Genomic DNA, 25,613 nt, shown 5'->3' with positions numbered 1-25,613 from the left:
GTGTAAGCGATTGGAAAACGGAGATATACTTGCCTAATCCTCCAATCCTCCCCGAATTAGACTGGTCCCTGCGGCTTCTGCACCCCCTGGGTCTGGCAGTCTAGCGCGGTGGACTGTTCCTGACACCATTATGCCCATACACCTGCTCTGGAGAAGAGGACCTCAGGAACAGTCCACCGCTGGATTGTGGGAGATCACCGTTTTCTCATGGAGGATTGGGTGAGTTATACAGCTTTTTTATTTCCCCTGGAGAAAAAGAGCAGTTGACCCATGCAGTGCGGCCATAGCCCCACGCCGTGGGAAAACTTTTTTTCTTTGCCTAGAGTTGGGCTTTAAGAACTGTTGAGATAAGATCTCAGCTACATAGGGAGTACATTGTTTTCAGTGAGTAGATTGACTTATAGGGGTTTGTTTACTAAATAATTACTTGGTCCCTTCTCTTTAAGCAGAGCTCTACCCAAAAGGGGAAGCTCAGCTTTTCATACCCTCCCTCCACTGCCACTGTTGGCACTTTTTGAGAGGTAGTGGGTACCTGGTTTTGACAGGTACCCGTATCCACTTCTGAGTAATATCACTGCAGCAATCGACAAGTATGTATGGCCCCTCCTCCCCCCGAGTGGTCCCAGAAGACAGCAGGACCACTCAGAAAGTGCTGCGTGCCTCGTACATGCACAGTAGGTAACTGCTTCACTGCCAGTTTCCTTTAGTAAAGATGCTGCCGCCTGCACCTAAAGCTGACTGAAGAATTGGCTCGGGTGCCGATATTGCTGGATCCCTGGAAGTGTCCTTATATTAAAAGTCAGCAGCTACAGTATTTGTAGCTGCTGACTTTACATGTTTGGGGGGGGGGGATTGGAGCTCCTCTTTAAGCTCAGTATAATGTATGGAAATTCAACTGGTTCACTTGTGCGACTGTCGGGATCTGTGTTTTTTTTTTTTTTTTTCATTTAACCTGAAAAAATGCTGTTTCTTTTATTTCCTTTGCACAGAATTTAATCATAAAATACTATATACAGTATAATTACAATCTATACATTTAGTTATTAACGATTTTGAAAACCTGATCATTGGAAAAATTATTTGCATTATGCTAATGCATTTTGCACTTGTATCTATATCTAAAAATAATTTAGAGAGAGACTAATGCATTTGCATGGAGTTCACTTTTAATTATGTTTTCTTTTATTCCCTCAGGGAAAATCATCAATTCAAGCTGTCAAAAATCACCTTTTGTTCCTCTGACTACTTGGATTGCCTACCGTGTGTGTAAGTGTACTTTTTTTGCCATTTGCCTTAACTTATTAGATAACCAAAAGTGTAGCAAAGTGTCTAATGCCCCGTACACACGACCAGACTTTTCAACATCAAAAGTCTGACAGAATGATTCTGGCAGACCATTCGAACGTGTGTGGGCTGCAGTGGACATTTGATTCGCAAAAGTCTGACAGACTTTAGAAATGGAACATGTTTCAAATTTTTCCGACAGAACTCTGCCGGACCCAGTTCCTACTGAGAAATCCGCTCGTGTGTGTGCTAGTCCGACGGACTAAAACAGACGCTAGGGCAGCTATTGGCTACTGGCTATGAACTTCCTTATTCTAGTCCAGTCGTACGTCATCACGTTCGAATCCGTCTGACTTTGGTGTGATTGTGTGTGGCCAAGTCTGTTCATTCGGAACGTCCATCAGAACTCTGTCAGAACTCCGTCAGAACTCCGTCGAAAGTCTGCCGGACTTAAGTCCTGTCGTGTGTACGCGGCATTAGAGTAACTATTGTAGTGATGATCTGGGGATATTCAAAGCATGCTAGCTGATATAATAAAAGTTAAATCTATTTCTGTGGCCGTGTTATACCCACGTTTAGGGTACATTTACATTGGCACATAGACCATACGTCTTTTCAGAGGATAGCATTAATGCATCAACAAAAGGGACAGGTGTTCCGTGCAGCCGCCTGTCAAAATCAATGACAGCCAGAGAGATGGAGCGGCTGTACACTACCCAGTGTTCATATAGATATGGGGATGAATGCACATCTCTGAACGCAGATAATATAGATGAAATAAAGAACTCTGAGTAACCTTCAATAGTGCCAGTGACTTAAAATTGAACCAAAATATTGTTGCAAACACTATACTGTGGTCCCACATAAGTTGTAAATGGATATTTAGAAGAACGTGCTGCACAACATGCAAACAGTGAACCTAAAAAGTAAACAATGAATAAATATCCCAAAAAACATTATACGTATAGTAATAATATACTATCAATATGCATATACACTTATTTCCATACGTGAAAAAAAAAAAAGGTTGTTTATACTCAATGTGCAAGCAGGAAAGTTCTACTGCCACTGTAATAACCTATATATGATACACATAAATACAAAACAGTTTTTTTGGGTGCCAATACAATTATTGCATGTATATTCTTGGGGCCTCTACACCCACTAATGTGACCACTCTTCAGTGAATACCACCACCAGTTATTCTCTGCAGTTACTCTCTTTTTTTTCCCCACAAATAGAGATTTTTTTGGTGGTATTTTATCATCTCTGCGTTTTTTATTTTTTATTTTTTGCACTATAAAGAAAAAAAGAGCGTTTTTTTTTTGAAAAAAAACACAATATTTTGTACTTTTTGCTATAATAAATATCCCCATTTGTTTTCTCAGTTTAGGCCAATATGTATTCTACATATTTTTGGTAAAAAAAAATTGCAATAAGCGTATATTGATTGGTTTGTGCAAAAGTTATAGCGTCTACAAAATAGTGGATATATTTATAGCATTTTTATTACTATTACTTTTTTTTAACTAGTAATGGTGGAGATCTGTGATTTTTATTGGGACTGCAACATTATGGCGGACACATCGGACACTTTTGACACATTTTTGGGACCATTGACATTAATACATCGATTAGTGCCATAAAAATGCACTGATTACTGTAAAAATGTCACTGGCAGGGAAGGGGTTAACACTAGGGGTGATCAAGGGGTTAACTGTGTTCACTCTCTGTGTTCTAACTGAAGGGGGATTGGGACTGTCTAGGTGAGATGACAGATCCCTGTTCATACTTTGTATGAACACACGATCAATCTCTTCTCCCCTCAGAAGCCAGGATCTGTGTGTTTATCCCGGTTCTCACTGTGTCACGAGCAATCGCAGGAGCCCGCCAGACACCCGCACCGGCTCCGGGGAGCAGCAGTGGGCACACCCCTAGTGGCCACAGAGTGAAGAAACGTAACATAATGTAGTTTCACCCAGCCATGCCATTCTGCCACAGTAAAACTGCGGCGGCTGGTCAGCAAGTGGTTAAAATATAAATTTTGAGTTTTGAGATTAAGTGATACATATTGCATCATTAAAAGGGTGGTGGGACCTCCTCACAAGCACCTTGTTTGTTTTGTTTTTTCACATATGAAAATAATTGTATATGGATATTGATAGTATATTACTACTATGTGTATAATGTTTTTTGAGATATTTTTAATATTTGATTTAAAGTGATTGTAAAGGCAGAAGGTTTTTTACCTTAATGCATTCTGTGCCTTAAGATAAAAACCCATCCGCAGCATCCCTCCTAATACTTATCTGAGCCTATTTCGATCCATCGATATCCATGAGTGCCTCGGCTGTCTGGAACTCTCCCTCCTGATTAGCTGAGACACAGCATCGGCGCCATTGACTCCCAAGCTGTCAATCAAAGTCAGTTAGCCAATGAGGAAAGAGATGGGATGGGGCCAAACCGCAGCTCCGTGTCTGAGCGGACATACAAAGCTGTGGCTCGGCTTGTGTACCCGAATAGCAATCGGCTTGCTGTGGGGGCACTTGACAGGAGGGAGGGGCTAGGACCTCCAGCCGGGGACCCGAGAAGAGGAGGATCCAAGCTGCTCTATGCAAAACCAATACACAGAACAGGTAAGTATAACATTTATTTTGTTAGAAAAAAAAAAAAAAGAGACTTCAGTATCACTTTAAGGTACACTGTATGCATGTTGAGTTGCACTTCTAAACACAGATACATTTTTTGTCAGGCTGGCTACAGGCAGCTGCCTGGAACAGCTGTCATTTCCAGGGGCACATAATCATGACCCTCTGCACAGATATTTGGGTCTATGCACATGTGTAAACTGAAACATGGTCACAGTCTGCAGCCCAGCACCCCCTTACCCTTAGAGAATCCAGGGTTTCTTCTCCCCACCTGCTCCTGTTCCTCTTTTTTTTTTATTTCAGCTGTGCATGGCTCCATCTGCATAGCTGTGTCACTTATTTGATGGAATCTGTTCATGAAAAACTACAAGTTTCGTCTTCCACCATGGCATAGGGACTCATAGTTCTCAATAGAGCACAAGTGCGGTGATGTCATCACACTTGTAGTCTGTTCATACTTCCTCCAGCCCAGTAACTGAAGGTTCGTACCAGGGTACCTGCAACTGGAGGAATATTCTGCTGGAGCCTGAGCACTACATCCAAGATTCACTGATCATGATTGCAATGCTTTGCAAGCTCCAATGCAAATAAATAATACATACACTTTTTTTTATGGTTGCATTTATTTTTTTATTTTTTGCAAAAGGTGGAATTGGCCTTTAAGGCTATGTGCTAAAGTGCATCCAACATTTCTTTTTTTATAACTTTTGCTAAATTATAGTAATTATAGCTTCATTCCCTCTATTTACAGGTCTACAATCCCCTGTTTTTTATCTTCTCCGCATTCATAGTCTCCTTTTCATTAGCATTTGGTCATTCGTTGATGTAGCTCTTGCACGTGCACACTGGAGTTACATTATCTCGGTATCGGTTCCCTTCTCAAGATCTTACAGATCCTGGGACTAGATCGAGAGTGTATACTATACTGTTCAGGCAATGTACACATGCACGCGCGCGCACATACAAAACCTCCTAGCACTTTTTTCAGACTTAAAAGTGATACTAAACACACTGTTTAATTTGTATTGTCCCTTCAGTTTCTGTATATGGATGATGGCACTGTAATTGTTTTAATAAAAAAAAGTAAGCACCGATTACCTACTTGATCTACAGCTGCCACGTGACCAGTGGCAGTCCGTCCATTAGTGGTACCGCCCCCCCCCCCCAATACATGTGCCCTGGCCCCTAATCTACAGGCAGGGTGCTAGATGCATGGATTCCAATGGGGTTCTAATTGGCTTAAAAAAACGGTGCGCGCCCCGAGCCTACGCAGTTGTGTGATAATAGCGAATTAATATACGATATTGTCTTCCTTATTCTCCTACCGGCCAATCAGGATGAGTATGAGACCTGATTGGCCAAGAGGAGGGGATCGATCTTATTGGCTGCCACGCCGAGAGAACGAGGAGGGGAGCAGCCGTGAAGCCTGAGACGCAGAGGAGGAGAAGCAGGAAGGAGCCAACCCGCAATCTACATGGGGTAAGTGTGCAACGGACCGGGGGAGGGGGGGGGGTTAGGTGCGAGACGGATTGAGGGTAATCATATACAGCACCAGCTGCCACAGCTCTTTCCCAATCTGTCTGCAGGGAAAAATAAATAGAAGGAGCTTCTAGCCCTCTGCTGCTGGTCACATTTTCAAAAAAATAAAAACCCTGCCTTTGGAATACAGGGTAAAAATAAATATCAATAAACTATTTCAAATTGGTGTATGTGTGTGTGTGTGTGTGTGTGTGTGTATGTATATGTGTGTGTGTGTGTGTGTGTATATATATATATATATATATATATATATATATATATATATATATATATATATATACACACACACACACACACACACACACACACACACACACACACACACACACACACACACACATATATATGTGTGTGTGTATATATAATTTTTTTTAATGTATTTTTTATTATTTTGTGGAAATAACATGGATTTCAGCCAGTCACAGGCTGTTTCACGCCTCTCCAGCCTGCATCTTAGAATAAGAGGGAGGTGAAGCCACCATTATTCTACATGTAATATCCCATCCTCCTTGTGTTTTTTAGTAGGCATGGATGAGGGGGGAGGGGTGGGTATTCATTTACCACTGTGTACAGTATATGCCCACATGTGTGACTCTCTAGTCACTTGGGCTGCTCAGAGGTAATGGGGAGGAAATGCTCAGCATATGAACTCACTCAAAACTGAGCATGTGCAGAGTTGCCACCATGGCTGCAAAAGTCCTAGTTGGATTAGGGACACGGACAGAAGGTGGCGATAGAGAGCAGCAGAATCAACCAGGTTTTTTGCAGAATACAGAAAACAAGTCTCATAGGAGTAGATTTACGAAGATTAATGCACTCAGAATCTGGGCAGCTGTGCTTGGTAGCCAGTCTGCTTCTAACCTCAGCTTGTTCAATTAAGCTTTGGCAATAAAACCTGAAAGCTGATTGGTTTCTATGCAGAAGTGAGCCTGATTTTGCACTCTTTAGTAAATAAACCCGTAGTGACTGAGTGAATATGACCAGCATGTAATAAATACAGCATTTATTAATAGATTTTTATAATTTGGATTTTGTGACACTTTAAGTTCAGCTTTAGTGAATTTACATAAATAGGTTGTGTTTCACTTCCTCTCTTTTGCTATGTAACTTAGAGGACGTAAACTCTGCCTCTCTACTTTTTTTTTTTTTTGCTGACCTGCAACGTAAGGCATACTAGCACATTATATGAAACTTGCCTTCAAACGAAGTCCTCTTCAACGGTGGAGGTCACATCCATCTTCGCCCTTCTTCCTTCAGGGTCTGTGGACTCCGGCTGTGTGACTGGTTGGAGCCGCGAGACGTCACTCCCGTGCATGTATGCGAGAGCCGCCGATCACGGCACAGGGCTCTGAGGAAACGGCATGGGTGGCCCTTCCTTCAGAGCACATGTGCTGATGGCGTCATTGGTGGGTCATACAGTAAATTGTTCACGTGTAGGAGAGATTTACAGTACCTATAGGTAAGCCTATAATAAGGCTTACCTATAGGTACAAACAATCCAGGGAAGTTTACTTCCTCTTTAACCACTTCAATACACTTTTGCCTCTTCCTGACCGGGACAATTTTCAGCTTTTAGTTTTGTCGCACTTTGAATGACAATTGCGCGGTCATGCAACACTGAACCCAAACTAAATTTTTATAATTTTCTTCTCACAAAGCTTTCTTTTGGTGGTATTTGATCACCACTAGGATTTTTATTTTTTGCTAAATATTTATATTGTGTATATATATTTTTTTTCGGTTATAAAAATTTAGTTTTCTCCTTCACTAATGGGCACTAATGAGGTGGCACTGATATGTAGAATTGATGTGCACTGACAAGCTGCTGTGATGGGCACTGACAGGTGGCATTGATGGGCAGCACTGATGAGGTACTGACAGGTGTTACTGCTGGGCACTGATTGGCACTGTGGTGGGCACTGACATCCGTTTCTGATGGGACACTGACTGGCAGATGATGGGCACTTATTGGCAGCTGTGGTGGCACATCTGATGGGGCTGTGCTGATAATCAATGTGCTGATTATCATCTCAGACCCCCCCCCCCCATCTAACAGGGAGTGCCATTGATCGCCTCTGCTTCTCAGCACGAACCAGGGAATACCGTTTACTGGCACTACCTGGTTCAAGCGATGATCAGCTGTGATTGGTCACAGCTGATCATGTGGTAAGGAGGCTCCATACCACGATCAGAGATGCAGGAGCGCGCCAGCATGTTATCCTGCTGGACGTCATATGACGCCCAGTCAAGATAACAAAACCACCGTCCGGCCGTCATTCTGCTTTAGGCCGGGCTGGAAGTGGTTAAAGTGGATCTTCAGTCACTGAAAAAAAAGGTCAGCATCTACAAATACTGTCCTTGCTGACTTTTAATAAAAAGGACACTTACCTGTCCAGGGATAGAGTGCCGCCCTCACTCGGGCCCATTATTTTCCAGTCTTCCCGGAACTAGCATGGTTACTGTGGGAAACTTGCTGTGACTTCTTGTGGCTTCACAACTGGCTCCACACTGCGTGTGCGAGAGTCTCTATGCTTTGTGAATGGTCCTGCTGACTCTTGGACCCTGTAACGTGTCCCAGTAGGTGGGGTTAGACGTTACGGTGGAAGTACCTGCCCCCGCCCCCCAAAAAAAAATGCAAATAGGGGAGGCAGGATTATTTAAAGTGGAACTTCCAGTTTATGGTGAAGTTCCACTCTAAACACTCTAAAGACTGGTTGAAGGCAGTTGATCCTTCATGTTTCATGCGTACTAAAGATTTTATTTTAGCAGATGTTAATCTTTACCACAAAACTGCCTATGCAGATAATGGATGTCTATAGATAAAAACAAATAAAAAGCAGCTATGAATAAAGATGAATGTTACCCTTGCTATAGGTGTAATGCCCCGTACACACGACCAGACTTTTCAACATCAAAAGTCTGACGGAATGATTCCGGCAGACTATTCGAACGTGTGTGGGCTGCAGCGGACTTTTGATTTGCAAAAGTCTGACAGACTTTAGAAATGGAACATGTTTCAAATTTTTCCGACAGAACTCTGCCGGACCCAGTTCCTACTGAGAAATCCGCTTGTGTGTATGCTAGTCTGACGGACTAAAACCGACGCTAGGGCAGCTATTGGCTACTGGCTATGAACTTCCTTATTCTAGTCCAGTCATACGTCATCACGTTCGAATCCGTCGGACTTTGGTGTGATTGTGTGTGGCCAAGTCCGTTCATTCGGAAAGTCCGTCAGAACTCTGTCAGAACTCCGTCGAAAGTCTGCCAGACTTAAGTCCTGTCGTGTGTACGCGGCATTAGCCATTTTCATACTGAAGCCTGACTGGAATACTCTCAGGACATTGCCACGCAAGGCCTAGTCATCACTGCTCACTTCCACCATCACAGGAGCGAGCTCCTTTCTCTGATTCAAACCCCCTCACGAGCTCTTTCTCTCCCCTGATGCTGTAGCTCTGAGCTCAGCGTGTGTGATTGTTCCCCTTTTCACAAATATGCGTCTTCCTCTTTTCAATGGCTGTAATAGAGATCTGTCTGAGAACACAGGTGGGTGGGGGCCAAGTTTCACACTTGGCCCCCACCCACCTGTGTTCTCAGACAGATCTCTATTACAGCCATTGAAAAGAGGAAGACGCATATTTGTGAAAAGGGGAACAATCACACACGCTTGCTCTGTTGCATGTGCTGGGTCCTGGCCATGGTTTGGAAATGGTCTTTGCAAAGAGTCTGATGTGCTTTGCCTGTTCTTAGTACACCCTGGAAGGATTCTTAGGTAACTACTTCAGTCCAGATTTGAAAGAGCCCCTTTGAGTTGTGGTCTTGGATGAGGGTGGAGTCTTGTTGGAGGATTGAGGAATACGTACGGTCTGGCTTGATCCCTTAGAGCGCATTATTTGAGGACGTCCGGTAAGGAGCCAATCTCAATTTTTGGTGGTGGTGCACTATAGTATGCCTCGTGGCTTGGAATATGAACCAGAAAGTCAACGCTACTAGATGTGACACGTGGTGTTTTTTACAACTTACTGTTTTTCTGGATTTAGTTTAAGGACTATCAAAAAAAAGGACACATTCAGATTTTCAGTTGGTTTGCTTATGATATTATAATTTCTTTGAAGTGTAGGCACAATATATTTTGCACTTTTTTCAGTATAATCTGTAGGCATTGGTGTTATTTTTGCAATTTTTGTGATTCATAACACATGTAATATGTGACACTATACTACATTTATTGTTGTTTTCCCATATATAGTCTCACACACAGGAGGTGTATTTTGACTTTAACGTATGTAATAGGTGATATTGCACTGTACTCTTTGTTTTGTGTATATATAGTCTCCTATACGGGGGGCGTATACCTATATTAATTTTTAGGGATTGTGCGGTTCTTCTTCTCTCTTCTTATATCTACACGTATATAATCTTTTGGTATATATTAGAACTGCAGCAGTATTGAATTTTGTATAATCATTCACATTATTCTGTATTTCTCTTTTTCTTGCCAAAACTATTGTTGTGTTTTTCAGTATTCTCCATTATTTGTAAATTAGCATAACGATCTCATATTAATCCTTTTTATGTACAGGCAGCCGAGGTTGTCTTTGTTAATATTTTAGAATGTTCATACTTGACTTTTTGAGCTTTGGATTTGTAATGTGTGACGTATTTGGAGGTATTGATAAAAGTTGTTAGCTGATGCCAATCTTTCAGTATAATAAAAGGAAGTAAAACGTCCCCTTCATATAACTGATACAGGAATATGATGCCTGCCTTTTTCCATATAATATTCCATTATATATATATATATATATATATATATATATATATATATATATATATATATTCCATTATATTGAATTCATAGAGGCAGTAATTATCCCATATGGCCATAATATCCCTTATGTTGAGTAATATTTCGTACTGCTTCCCATACTCTGTGAGTCAAATGAAAAGTAGGGAACCTTTTTTTAATGTTGCAATTGTGAAGCAATAAAGTGTAACCTTAGATGGAGCTGCATACATCTTTTTAATTAGAGATAAAATGTAACAAATCTATAAAATGTTAGTGAAAATTAGCGCTCATTTGCAATTAGTTACTCACATGCTCCCCCTTCCAGACACTGCAGCTCACAGTGGGAGGTTTTCAGCAACGAAAGCAGCGCTATCAATCCAGAACGTAGTGAGCAGGACTGGGTATGGCAAGGTACTGTTTGGAAATTACAGGCTTATGAATTGGTAATGACAATGCTGACAGCCATGCCCCCTGCAACTTTCATAATTCCAGTGTAGTGCAAGCAGGCACAGCCTACAAGAGATTGACAACCAGTAGCATTTATTACTAAAGCCATCACAGGATGCTGCATTTGGTGGTCTAGCAAAATCAAACAAAGAAAACTGTTCAGAAGTGCTGAAATACAGACTTTCAGCAGCTTTTTATTTATGTGTACTGTACACACAGCTCTTAAAAAAAAAAAAAAAAAACTGTTGTGGATGTGGCACGTATTGCTTCTGGGTTTTGAAATGTGCCTGTTGTGAATGTACCAAGAAAACAAACTAATCTTTTATATGAACACTGTCCTAGGAAGAAATACAGATAAAACAGCCACATTTGCTGAGGCTGCAACATACAGTATCTCGGCCACATACAGTACATGCAATCTGTATGTCCAGTGTTTTGGGGCTGAATAAAGTACCATAGCAATGAATACTGATTCATATTCATTTGTAGCTACGGATGCACCAATACCAGTTTTTTTTAAGACCGAGTACTGATGCTTTTTCTCAAGTACTCGCCCATTACCGATACCCATTGCCAGGTGACAGTTTCTCATTCAGTCCATTTCTTTGTAATTATGAAGAATTGTAAGCCCCGGTTCACCCCAGTGTGGTTTTGAAATCGTGCTACTTCAGTGCGATTTCAAAACCGCAGATCAGTGCAATTTGGACCTCCAATTTCAATGCAAGTCACAATGAATTTGCAGAAAGTAGTCCCGGAATTTTTTTACCGTCGCTGTGACTTGAGTCACAACCATTTGAACTGTTCCAGTGCCAGCAATGGGGTTCGACTTGTCATATGATTTTGAACTATCAAATTGCACTGGTCTGCAGACTTGAAGGTATCGGTTTTAGTATCTGAGCATTTGCATGAGTACAAATGTTTAAAATCGGCACCAATACCAATATTGGCATCTGTGCAACTGTAGTAGCCACCCTACGTCATACTTGAGGAACAAACTCCATCTACTGATAGGACTACCTATTATGTGTATAGGGGCAACTATTGCTTTTCCTGCTGTTGAACTACAGGTATCACAATGACTTGTCAGTTAATTGTTGCTTGATGGTTGTCGTTGCCTATATATATATATTTTAAAATATAGCTGGTCTAGTAGAAATGCTCAGCGCTTATGTAGTTTTTTTTTTTGTAGGTTTTTGGGTAATTATATAAAAAGGGGGCTGTGTAGAAACATAGATTTTTTTCCAATGTAAATATGTGCAATTTATTTTTCATACCAGTGCAAATATTTGACACTAGTAATTTTTGTATTTTAAACCCAGGCAGGAAGGCTTACATCTTAAAGGGAACTTAGACTCTTGCTGAGATGGGTGGATAGATGCAGAGTAACAGAAGGGTTAAAATACTAATCTATCTTGGGGGAGGGGGGGTGCTGCCCTGGTATCCCTTGAGTGACAGTCATGTGACCAAAAGCAATATGATCTCTGCTGAAGGAAAAGATCAGCCAATCTGAATTCAGACCCTTACTTTAAACAGAAACCATGTAACCAAACGCCTATATTTGTGTTCACAAGAGCAGTGTAGTAGGGAGCCTGGTGGCAAACATTCTTTATGAAAGGTAATTATCTCATACCTTGCATTACTACTTATCAGTCAACACAAGGGTTACTATTTGAATATGGCTCTGCATTAAAATTAAGATAGAGGAAAAAAGATTTGCATTGTCTTGTTTATATCTATAGGTGCCATATATTTTTTAGCACAAGCTAGATTTTGTGTGAATAAATTGATGATGAGTAAAGTGGAGGTCAGTTAATGTAGGGGATGTACCTACAGCTGGCTTGCCAAACTTCGAATTAGAAATTAAAGTAGCCAGGCAAATAAAAGTTGCCCAAACAGTGGCTGCTTCCAGTTAACTGGAGGTACTGTTGAGGTATTTCAGTAGCTGAGGGTCCCAGCTGTCAGAACACCGTCCGCAGCAGGAGATTCATCCATCCACGCTGTTTAGTGCAGATGGGGACTCTATATAGAGAGAGATCGTTACATGTATGGCCAGCTTTAGAGAACATGATATTAAAGTGATATTTAAGGTTCGAGTTTAAAAAATGTCATACCTGCTTGCTCTGTTCAATGGTTTTGTACAGAGCAGCCTGGATCCCCATCTTCTCGGGTCCCCCGCCGGCCTTCCTGGCTCCCCCTCCTTATCCAATTCCCCCCCAATAGCAAGCCACTTGCTATGAGGGCACTGGTGCATTCTTGCTCTCGAACCCCACTGTATGCGTCCATAAGACACACAGCTGTAGCTCAGCCCTGCCCACTCCTCATTGGCCCACTTGCTGTAATTGGGAGAAAATGACTCCTGCTGCTATATCAGCCAATGAGGAAAAAGATCCAGGACTGCTGTGGCTCCCATGCACATCACTGGATTGAGAGGGTGCTCAGGTGTGTATTAGGGGAGGGTGTGGGGGAGAAGCACACCAAAGGTTATTTAACTTCATGCAAAGAATGCATGAAGGTAAAAAACCTTCAGCCTTTACAACCACTTAAAAAACGATTTTCTTTTTCTTACATACATAAAAACAGTGCTTGAGGTTTTAGATTTGCATGCAGCAAATCAACTGGACTCTGATTGCTTATATGCTTATCTTTTCCTTCACTTTTATAGCAATCTTAACTAAGATGATTTTCCCACATGTGCATCAGACAATCTTTAACAATAAAAAAAAAACAATGTGAATGATTAGCCAGAAAAAAATGGGAGGACAACATATAACTTCAGCATTAGACAGAGCTGTCTCTAGGATATCTGCAGGTTATTGGGAGAGATTTAAAAAAAAAAAAAACTTAAATGAAGGATATTGGCAGTCTCTGCAGCATCGATGGTAAAATTGCTGTTAATGGTAATCAGCAATTTCAGATGTGGTGCAGAAAGCCCTGTGTGTTTACTCAGCAGGACAGAGACAAGCAACCGTTTTACTGCAGCTGTTGCTGAGTTACAGTCCCCATCACCTTCAAGCAATCGCTGAGGATTCTGCAAGTTGTATTTCAGCAGCACCAGCAGCAGCTGGAATGCTGAAGGTTGCCTACCCCTGCAGTAGTGATGCAGATGCTATCATCTGATTCTGATGTAGGTGACGCTGAGAGTCTAACGGAAATTCCATTTTCATCAGTATGGATGCACTGTTGTTTTTGCACACTATTTCTGCTGTATTGCAGTGTCAATCACAGCCTGCCAGCCAGTGCAGTGCAGCCAAGAATAAGGAACTTGAATGTGATTGGATGCTGTAGACTGGGAGGGATAGGAAGGAAGGGCTGCAGTCTTTCAGCGACACTGTGCAAGCCATCTCTCTCTTGCTCTCTGCTTCATCATCTGATGGGAAAATCCCCTGGAAGGGCAAAGCATCTGTGCGTGCCAAAAGAGAAGGGGACAGGACAGTATATGCTGCAGATCATTTCGTAGTGTAGCCATAAAGATGCTGCTTCGTGTGAAGGAGGTGTGGATAGACAGTGCAGAGGAATAACCAGTGCTGTAGCAGGTAAGAGGATTTTTTTAGTGTCCCTGAATGTAAGAAGAGTTTGCTGCAGTCTGCTGCATACAGTGTGTTGCTTGCACAAGTCAGAATCAGTCGGAGTACAGAGAGGAGGGCAAATGGCCAGAGCATAACATGAACTATGAATAACAGATGGCTTCTCTTCTGCTTATTCTGCCTTCAATTTAAGCTGTTCCGTGTGCTTTAGTAACACAAAAAAAAAAAACACCTTGTGCCAAGTGTTTACATTTCTGAGCTGACATGCGGAGATCCGATCATTCTGAAATCATTTTATTTGTATAATCATAGAGGACGATTTAATTATAATCTTTAGAGACCTAAAAAAAAAAATTGTTAGCATTATGTTACGTGTTAGAAGTCCCATATGCAGTGCATCCACTGACATCTTTGCATCTATAATGTAAAGTCTAATGAACTACAGGTTGAGCATACATATACACATTTTAAGCTTGTGTTTTTAGGAGTATATTGGATTAGCTGTGGTAATAACGCCTACTGCAATTATTCCATATTCATGCAATATTAATGAGAACACACAGCCAGAAGAATAAATTAGGAGACCAGATTTTCCATGATATCTCTGCTTGTGCTTTCGGGGGTTTTATCAACTTTTTTACTTTAGTCACACTAAGATAAGAAAGGTCTGTTTGATTTTGGCGTAGCTAAGGGCGTATTTACAGTAGAAGGCAAGAACTGCCCTTCCTGTAGACTTGCGAGACACTTTAGGCCTCATTCTACACAAGTACACAGCCTTCTTCTGATGGTTTACTTGTAAAGCCCTGATACAGTAAGTGCTGTGCAAGGTAGAAATCTTATATTTAGACAGAGGAAAGGTCAAAGGGTAGCCATTGCCTGACTTGGTAGAATAGTTTATAGTAATGTGTGTGTGTGTGTTTTTACATGGGCAATTAATAACATTCATACCTCTGTGCTTACCAGGATGGTATGTTGTGTAGCATCCCTATAGTGAGATCTGGATATTGCTTTATTATATCTATTTCAGAACCTTTTTTATATGGGCAACAGTGCCAATTAATAAAATTTTCTGCAGTCTTGAAAAATCTTCAAGTGTAACTGCAGAATGACTGCAGTATGTTTGTCTTAATTGCTGTGCCAACATTTTAGAAAAAAAGTATGCAATGTCATAAAAGGATTCCAGTATAGGCCATCTATTAAATTCAGTAAATGTCATGAAGTGCTTTATTCATCTGAATTGGGAGCCTGTTTACAGTGTATTAATGGGAGAAAATTCATAGATATAGGATTCAGACTTTCGTGTGCTGTACAGTCAGTTATTGAAGTGCAAAGTCCATCTTAAATGTGGCCAGAATTGGTTATTTAAAAGTTTTAAATGTTTTTTTTTGTATCCTTGCAATATTGCGTTAATTTATGTGTATTTTTTTCAGGGCCAGTTCACTGACAGTTTTGGAAGTCTAGGTTGGTCAAAATCAAACCGTGTAACTGGAAGTGACATATCCATATAGTACTTAGAGGGATAGGAAGCAGGAGAAAGAGAAAGAAGCGCCGGGGAAATCCTAGTGCAGCATTATAAGGTTTTATTAAAAAGTAAAATGGTTACAATGCAATATGCACTCACATAGTGCTTGGTAGGTAGAGGCTAAACCTGTCCAGCCTGGGAATTGAACTGCCGCCGAGTCCCTGGTATGTTGAAGCCACGAGCACCTTGTGTCAGCAGGAAGCTGAAGCCTCGGGAGGATTCCGACTGGGTAACTCGGCGTGGAAGTAATCTGGAGCTGTCACATGGGGGGAGCCGCCTACAGCTGTGTTTGGCCAATCAGAATGCGTTTTGGAAGCTAAGACATGCATCCTTCGTCAGCTAATTTAGTACTTTGCATGCTCTTCCAGCATTTAAGATTCCAAGAGATATCACTGATTGCATTTTTTAATTATGTATTAAAAGTTAGAATGTTTCTAAAAAGGTGCAAGATAACAGTAAAGCTCACCACACACGTCACAATCTGGTTGTACACTCTTTTGGATTTACCAACAACTGTGTAGCGCAAGGCCCCGCTTGTATTCACAGTGCTTCACTATTTCCACATTTTGTTATGTTACAGCCTTATTCAAAAATACATTAAATTCATTATTTTCCTCCTAAATTCTCCAAACAATATACCCCATAATGACAACATGAAAGAAGTTTGTTTGAAATCTTTGCAAATTTATTAAAAATAAAAAACAAATAAAATCATGTACGCAAGTATTCACAGCCTTTGCTCAATACTTTAAAGCACCTTTGGCACCAATTACAGCCTTTTTAAGTACAATGCTACAAGCTTGGCACACTTATTTTTGTGTCGTTTCTACTATTCTTCTTTGCAGGACCTCTCAAGCTCCATCAGGTTGCATGGGGAGTGTCGGTGCCCAGCCATTTTCACATCTCTCCAGAGATGTTCAATTGGGTTCAAGTCTGGGCCACTCCAGGACATTCACAGAGCTGTCCCATAGCCACTCCTTTGTTATCTTGGCTGTGTGTTTAGGGCCGTTGTCCTGTTGGAAGATGAACCTTCCCCCCAGTCTGAGGTCCAGAGCGCTCTGGAGCGGGTTTTCATTAATCAAGGATGTCTCTGTACATTGCTGCATTGATCTTTTCCTTGATCCTGACTAGTCTCCTAGTTCCCCACAGCATGATACTGCCTGCCACTACCAAGCGTAACTGTAGGGAGGGTATTGGCCAGGTGAATGAGCGGTGTCTGGTTTGCTCCAGACGTGACGCTGCCATTCAGGCCCAAGATTTCTATTTTTGATTTATCAGACCAGAGAATGTTGTTTTCACGTGCTTCAGGTGCCTTTTGGAAAACTCCAGGTGGGCTGTCATGTGCGTATTACTGAGGAGTGGCTTCTGTCTGGCAACTCTACATGGTGGAGTGCTACAGAGATGGTGGTTCTTTTGGAAGGTTCTCCTCACTCCACAGAGAAATGCTGGAGCTCTGTCGGAGTGACCATCGGGTTCTTGGCCACCTCCCTGACTAGAGCCCTTCTCCCCCAATCGTCCTGGTGGTTCCAAAATTCTTACATTTACGGATGATGGAGGCCACTGTGCTCATTTGGACCTTCAATGCTGCAGAAATTTTTCTGTACCCTTCCCCAAATCTGTGCCTCGATGCACTCCTGCCTCGGGGTCTACAGACAATTTCTTGGACTTCATGGCTTGGTTTTTACTCTGACATGCACTGCTAACTGTGGGACCTTTTATAGACAGGTGTGGGCCTTTCCAAATTATGTCAAGTCAACTGAATTTACCACAGGTGGACTCCAATCAAGTTGTAGAAACATCTCAAGGATGATTAGTGGAAACAGGATGCACCTGAGCTCAATTTTGAGTTTCAGGGCAAAGGCTGTGAATACGTGTGTGTGTGTGTGTGTGTGTGTGTGTGTGTTTTTTGTTTTGTTTTTTTTAACACATTTTGCAAAGATTTCAAACAAACTTCTTTCACGTTTTCATTATGGTGTATTTTGTATTGTGTTTGTGGAATTCTGAGTAAAAATTTATTTAATCCATTTTGGAATAAGGCCTCATGCACACGGACGTTTTTACAGCCACTTTTTTGAGCTTTTTTTGCAGCTTAAAAACGGCTGTCCATGTTAGTCTATGGCTTCATGCCCACCTAGGCGTTTTTGAGCTGCAAATGGCATAGGCGTTTTTAAGCTGTAAAAAAAACCCAGGACCAGTGCGTTCGGTGGCGTGGAGCTAGAGCTGTAAAAACGCGAATCGCGGGAAAACGCGCAAAAACGCGCATAAACGCGCAACATATTTTCTTTGTTTTGTGAGTGCTATAGCCAAGAGATGTGTTTCTTAAAAAACGCTACTTAACGCTAACGCTAAAAAACGCGCACAAACGCCAATGCAAAACGTGGTAAAAATCACGTTTTTAACAACGATTTTTCCAGGCATCGGAGCTAGCTTTGCAGCCAGTTTTTTAAAACGTCCGTGTGCATGAGCACTTAGGCTGTAACATAACAAAATGTGAAAAAAGTGAAGCGCTGTGCATACTTTCTGGATTCAATGTACATGGTGTTGCTAAATCTAAAGCTGATTGGTTAAATTGTAATGTGTATGGTGATCCTAAAGACAGGCACAGATGGTGTAATTTTCCCGAGGTTGCAGGAACAAAAAAAAAAAAAAAACACTCAATCTCTTCACCAACACAGTCAGTATTGATATGGGAATCTCTCCCTGCTGTACCATCAATGGCTGGTTTAGAATCTGTGGTAGTTTAGTATTTATTGGTTGGAAAAAAACTTAATATCATTCTGGCCCAGGAGCAGACAAGGAACTGGATTTCTCTGGAGACAGTGCTTACATTATGCAATGGTGCTTCAGTAGGACAGAACTCATAACTGTACTGCAAGACTTTCTGAACAGGATACAGTAGGTGTTTTTCAGCTCCTCGGTTTCATGTTAGACTGTTTGCCTGTATATATGATGACAGAACAAATGTAACATGTATAGCATGTGGGTATTGTAGTCCACTCACCCTACTTACTCTTTTTGATGTAATGTTCCTGTATTACATAATATAAATATATATTTTATATATCTCAAAAATAATGCATTCAAATCATAATCTATATACAATAAACCTAATTTTAGTGATCTATAGAAATAAATGCAAGTCAAAATCCGAGTTTAACCACTTGCCGACCAGTGCACAACGATATACGTTGGCACAATGGCACGGCTGCGCAAATGGCCGTAGAAGTACTTCCCCTTTAAGGCGCTGCTTTGTGGGTGCGCCCGCCGTGTATATATTGTGTATAGTGTATATATTGGGGTTCTAAGTAATTTCCTAACAAATATGGCTTTTAACGTGGCAACATAGGCTTAGGCATGAAAGGGTTAAATAGAGGAAGTCTCGTACATGAAAATTTTCTGTACGAATGCCTGTTTTTTTTTTTAGAACAACTCCTTAATATATGGGAAGGTTTCAGTTCATGCTGTCTTAAGAAAACTTAAGATGTTCGATGCTTTTCAAAAATCTTTCCAAAAACATAAAATATTTTTCCATTTATTAACTTTGCAAAATGGCCAATCTCAAGGTCTTTTTGTATTTCTTTTTCTTAAAAAAAATATGGTAGAGCAGTAACCATAGAAACCAATTAGAAATCAACAGGTAGCAGTCTACATTAGTACAAATGTAGCATGTATCGTAGTGTAGAAGAAAAGAAGATAAATGTTCTGATTTTGTTGATAGTGTCCCCCAAAGCTTGGAAAACTGGGGTGCTTTATTATGGAAACCAGCTTGTGTGATTTTTTTTTTTTTGCTGTAGTCTACCCATTCAATGGATTTTGACCCCCCATCACAGTTATAGTAATGTATAGGAAGCCAGGAAGTGCAACCCTGAGCCAGGGATCTGGGTAACTTGTGGGTGTGATAAAGAAATTTTACAAAAAAAGTATAACTAGACAAAGTTTATTATTTCACAGTAATTGTAAATTTTCCTTAATCTTGTCTTAAGGTGTATGTATAGGCAAAACTTTCCCCCTTTTTGGGGGGGGGGGGGTTGAAAAGTGAAAGGTCAAAACCCATCAGTTTTGGAAGTGTCTAAGAAGATTCTGTAGGGTGGACGTATTGGAAGGTGGGGATGGGGTATTAAATTTCTTCTTTGCACATTTCTGTTTTCATTTTAGAATACTTTTTTTTGCTGTAGTCTACCCATTCAATGGATTTTGACCCCCCATCACAGTTATGTGATAACTAAAAATGGGTGTTCACACCATGCGATCCGATTCCTGTCGGAGTTTGCAGATCGCACTGCGATATGCGAACTGATCTGGGGGTGTCATTAAGGTTTCACTGACACTCCCAGCAGTCCGCATAGGGCAGTGTGAACTGCCGGCGGGAGGCATGCGATGCGGGAACCCGCCGCGGATTTGCGGCGTTCCCGCATCGCTTCAGTGTGAACCCAGCCTAAACGGTAACTTCACTTTCATGGGGAAAAAAGGCAAACAAATTGTATAACGTATGTAATTGCTACACAAGCCTTATAGTAATTGAATGTTATTAAAAATTACCTTTTCTTTTCAATCTGCACTCTATATTTTTCGACAAAATTCTGTGCTAAATGGCAACCTGGAGGCTTACTGTACACAGTTGGTGTACAGAACTTGCCCAGAAATGTAATTTCCTGCTTGTGTGATTTGCCCAGATGTTTTCCCATTAGTCTTCACTAAGATAGACATCAGATTTTAGGCATCCTTCGCAACAAAAATGTCATGTTTTTGTGAGATATTCCCCACAAATTAATTTTAAAGGGATTAAGACTGCAACTTTCCTCATTTTAACACTGCAAGTGCACAAGCAGGAACTTGCAACAAAGTTTGCTAAACCCTTGCAATGTACCTTGATCACCCAGAGAGGAACAATGTGTTTTTTTTGTTTTTTGTTTTTTTTCAACAAAAAATTAGTTATGCTTTAATATTTTTTGTGACATGCTATAGAATATTTCAGTACAATGGGAATTAGGAGTGCACATCTTAACTGGACTCACGATTCAATTACGATTATCCTGTCCTAGATTTGTTTAGATGATGCAGCACAATTACTGCGCAAGTGAGCATGGGTAAAAACTTTTTAGCCAAAAATTCAAGCAGTCAAAAATACTCACTTTTTTGCCAGTAGCAGAGGGATGTCTGGGATCAGAGGCAGAGGGATGGCTGGGATCAAAGGTAAGAGGGATCGGGCAGAGGGATGTCTGGGATCAGAGGCAGGAGGGATCGGGCAGAGGGATGGCTGGGATCAGAGGCAGGAGGGATCGGGCAGAGGGATGGCAGGGATCAGAGGCAAGAGGGATTGGGCAGAGGGATGGCTGGAATCAGAGGCAAGAGGGATTGAACAGAGGGATGGCTGGGATCAGAGGCAGGAGGGATCGGGCAGAGGGATGGCTGGGATCAGAGGCAAGAGGGATCGAGCAGAGGGATGGTTGGTATAAGGCAAGAGGGATCGGGCAGAGGGATGGCAGGGATCAGAGGCAAGAGGGATCGGGCAGGGGGATGGCTAGGATCAGAGGCAAGAGAGATCGGGCAGAGGGATGGCTAGGATCAGAGGCAAGAGGGACCCGGCAGAGGGATGGCAGGGATCAGAGGCAAGAGGGATTGGGCAGAGGGATGGCTGGGATCAGAGGCAAGAGGGATTGAACAGAGGGATGGCTGGGATCAGAGGCAAGAGGGATTGGGCAGAGGGATGGCTGGGATCAGAGGCAAGAGGGATCGGGCAGAGGGATGCCTGGGATCAGAGGCAAGAGGGATCTGGCAGAGGGATGGCAGGGATCAGAGGCAAGAGGGATGGCAGGGATCAGAGGCAAGAGGGATGGCAGGGATCAGAGGCAAGAGGGATGGCAGGGATCAGAAGCAAGAGGGATCGGGCAGAGGGATGGCTGGGATCAGGCAAGAGGGATCAGAGGCAAGAGGGGTGGCTGGGATCAGAGGCAAGAGGGGTGGCTGGGATCAGAGGCAAGAGGGGTGGCTGGGATCAGAGGCAAGAGGGGTGGCTGGGATCAGAGGCAAGAGGGGTGGCTGGGATCAGAGGCAAGAGGGGTGGCTGGGATCAGAGGCAAGAGGGTTGGCTGGGATCAGAGGCAAGAGGGATCGGGCAGAGAGATTGATGGGATCAGAGGCAGAGTGATCGGGCAGACGGATCAGGGGCAGGGGGATAGATGGGATCAGAGGGATCGGGTGGATGGATGGGATCAGAGGCAGAGGGATCGGCAGACGGGTGGATGGGATCAGAGGGAGCGGGCAGACGGATGGAATGGGATCAGAGGCAGAGGGATCGGGCAGACGGATGGAATGGGATCAGAGGCGGAGGAATCGGGCAGACGGATGAATGGGATCAGAGGCAAAGTGATCAGGTAGATGGATGGATAGGAACAGAGGCAGAGTGATTGGGCAGACGGATGGATGGGATCAGAAGCAGAAGGATTGGGCAGACGGATGAATGGGACCAGAAGCAGAGGGTTCGGGCAGACGGATGGATGGGATCAGAAGCAGAGGGATCGGGCAGACGGATGGATGGGATCAGAAGCAGAGGGATCGGGCAGACGGATGGATGGGATCAGAAGCAGAGGGATCGGGCAGACAGATGGATGGGATCAGAGGGATCGGGCAGACAGATGGATGGGATCAGAGGGATCGGGCAGACAAATGGATGGGATCAGTGACACCGGCATTTACCTGCTCTCCGTGTCAATCGATTCCCCCTCCTCCATGATGCTCAGTGTGTTTTCCCCCTTCCGGTGCCTCCAGTGAAGCCTTTCCTGATGTCGGGTCTCCTCAAACCCCTCCCCCTGCACTGTACTGGCTGTCCGCTCATCAGCTGATTCTGTTGAATTTTTTTTTAGGAGTAAATACAGCTGGATAAAGCGAAAACCGTTTGTCTTTATTTCAAAGCCACAAAGTGTGATTATTTAAAAGGTGGGTGATTCTTTTCTATACCCACTGTATATTGTAGTGATATTCCTGAACTGTCTGATGCTCAAGTCTGGCACCCCAATTTTGTGTCTGCAGCTTTGGCATTTTTTGCTTTCCTCCAATGAGGACATCTTGACATGGCTTCAAGTCCACTGGTGACTTAGGGGTTTATTTACTAAAGGCAAATCTACTTTGTGCTACAAGTGCACTTGGAAGTGCAGTGGCTGTAGATCTGAGGGGGACATGCGAGGAAAATAAAAAAACTGCATTTTTGATGTACATGATTGGATGATAAAATCAGCAGAGCCTCCCCTCATTTCAGATCTTCCCCTCGGATCTACAGTGACTGCACTTCCAAGTGCACTTGTAGTAGTGCAAAGTGGATTTGCCTTTACTAAATAAACCCCATAGTGTTTAGTTGCTTTACGTATTCTGTCAAGCTTAAAGAGGAGAAAATAATTGCTGCCATACAAGTGATGGTTTCTCCCACTCAGGGTTTTTGTGTGGCACAGCCTATAACTGGTTAACGAGACAGGGCTCTTAATCTCATTTGGAATTCATGGCAGGTATAAACATTGCCTGTATTCCAGGTATATTCAATAACAATGTTAAAACTTATATATATCTGTTCCCCACAAACCTTATCCTACAAGAGTATGAATGGTAAAATCCCTGTCATTTGCAATATATATCATAAACTATATTTGCCATATGTTAAGAATTGACAGCAGAAGGATCACTAAGAGGCTGCCTGTTTTTGTCCCCATGGAATCACTCTCTTGAAGATGTCACTCCCAATGCTAGTGATCAAGATTCAGCAGCAACATAGAGACATCTATGTGACTACAGAGGGAGTGATTCCATAGGGACACACAGGCTGCCTTTTTACTGATACTGACACTGACAATTTGTTGCTAGCAGCACAATCTCCCTGTGTTATCAGCGTTTATGGTGGCCACACAATTACGGAAATGATCATGAAATTAATTACTCCACTGCAACTAAAATAATCGAAACTGAATTACATTTATAAACCAAAGATTTTCCATTCAATGAATTTAGTGAACCATCAAATGATTTAGAATTTTCCATGTTGATTTGTTGTGACAAAAATTTGTTGAGTGCTTCCAATCAATGGAACAAGTATCTGAAAGCTAGTTGGTAGCAAAGCCTGCACTTTGGATACAACACCATATATGAAATGGTGAGCATGCTGTTGCTGGCATTTAATTTTGAAATATCTGTGTCAGAAGAACAGATCAATTAATTTCCAAAAGTTTTTTTTTCCAGTCGATCTTAAAGTGCTGAGCATTACAGTGTGTGTGTTGCAGTGTCTGTTATTTTAATCAATGGAGAACACTTGTTACCTAAATTGATCACAAATCCTTTTGTGTATGGCTACCTTGAGGCTGATTTTCAGTGGAGTTTGAGGGATGCTCTCCTTTCTAATGTTTTTTGCTTATAGAGCATGACCAGAATCACTACATGTCTGCTGGTGTAGACGGAGAAGAAATATTTGTAATGGAAGTAAAGATCTATCTGATCTCTATCCATCTCCTAATACACAAAAAAATATATTAAATACAATATTTATATAATATATATATATATATATATATATATATATATATATATATATATATATATATATATCCCATGCAGTTTTTATCTCAAAAGTAGTGTTTATATCACTACAAAACGTGTTATTTAACAAATATGTTAAATTTTGCGATATTTACGTTTTTGTTTTTTTCACAATTTTTTTTTTTTACATGGGAACTGCACCAAAGTAAGAAAGTTCTAGAAAAGAAGGCACACAGAAATATTGTGAAAACATTCTAGTGTGCTTTCATTCACAGAACGATCTTCCTCTCCCCTTGCCATTTATTTTAATTCCTGAGCTCCGGGTTGGACATTTTCGATACATTGTATACTTTTTAACTTACTTGCCAGTGCAGGGTTCCCCTCATCGTTATTTTTGTGCATTACTAATATATCTGCTGCCTGCACTAGGTGATTAATAAAGAATACGCGTGTTTTTTTTTTTTTGTGATTTGACTTGAATTTATCTAATGTTTTGTTTTGTGTTCTATACCTCACATTTTTACACACATTTTGATATTTTACTTTGAACAATTGACTGTTTTATTATCTTCTCCAATATTTCCGAAAAATTAGTGGTGACCTTCATATCACATGCAGAATTCTTTAGTGAATTGGCCCCATAAAGGCTTATGTTGGCATGCAATTAATGACAATTGAGAATAATTACTAAAAATCATACAAATCATACAAACAAACATTCAGCAGTTGTATGACTACATTGGATGGATATGACAGGATTTGAGACTAGCTCAAAAATATGCTGCATGGTTGTTCTGCACCATGTGTATACTTCTGATTATAATGTCATACAGGATCTCTACCTAATTTAACACAGTAGACAATCCTCAGCCTGTGGAGTCCTGGACCATCTGCAACTATCATTACAGCCAGAGACCATGTGATCTTTGCCTAGTCTTCTGCATTCTTTAGCTATAGCAAGGAAGAAGTAGTTTATAGCCAAACTGTGTTATTTGGTAATGACATGCTCCCTATTGAATTCATTAGACTTATGGATTTATGTAATAGGTCAACTTTAATTAATAATCTAATATTTTTACAACTTGGAGTAAAGTGTCACAAATATAAGTAGATTATTTGTAATTTCAGTACACTGGACAGAGCCATACAAGACCTGTGAATACCTTCTAATTTAAGAAGACTTTGAGGTGCACTGGTTCAGTTGGAGGGCTTTTTGATTGCTTTGGTTATCACCATATCCTCTATGGTTATGTTGTCTTGTTGGGTCCCAAGCCTTAGGCCCCTTTCACACGGGCATTCCGATCAGGTCCGCCTGTCAGTTTTTCAGGCGGACGTGATCAGACACT

At 41.6% G+C, this 25,613-nt stretch overlaps 1 protein-coding gene across 28 annotated transcripts in view; it reads left to right on the top strand.

The window, feature by feature from the left end:
- Window positions 1–25,613, top strand: part of MBNL2 (muscleblind like splicing regulator 2) — a 223,511-nt gene that overhangs the window by 95,217 nt on the left and 102,681 nt on the right. For 21 of the 28 annotated variants that reach the window (XR_013274601.1, XR_013274600.1, XM_077483025.1 and 18 more), the window contains one exon: window positions 1,195–1,266. The gene's annotated coding sequence lies outside the window, so the exon portion shown is untranslated. Of the gene's footprint in view, window positions 1–1,194; window positions 1,267–14,015; window positions 14,238–15,658; window positions 15,806–22,613; window positions 22,687–25,613 lie in introns of those variants that run through there. The other 7 variants (XM_077483002.1, XM_077483003.1, XM_077483007.1 and 4 more) reach the window with 4 other exon arrangements.

This window comes from Lithobates pipiens, unplaced genomic scaffold (assembly GCF_037356315.1).
Source record: "Lithobates pipiens isolate NorthernLeopardFrog02 unplaced genomic scaffold, aLitPip1_a1.2 Scaffold_16, whole genome shotgun sequence".
Taxonomy (NCBI): Eukaryota; Metazoa; Chordata; class Amphibia; order Anura; family Ranidae; genus Lithobates; species Lithobates pipiens.
The sequence above is the reverse complement of the archived record's forward strand: the minus strand, read 5'-3'. Positions and strand labels throughout refer to the sequence as shown.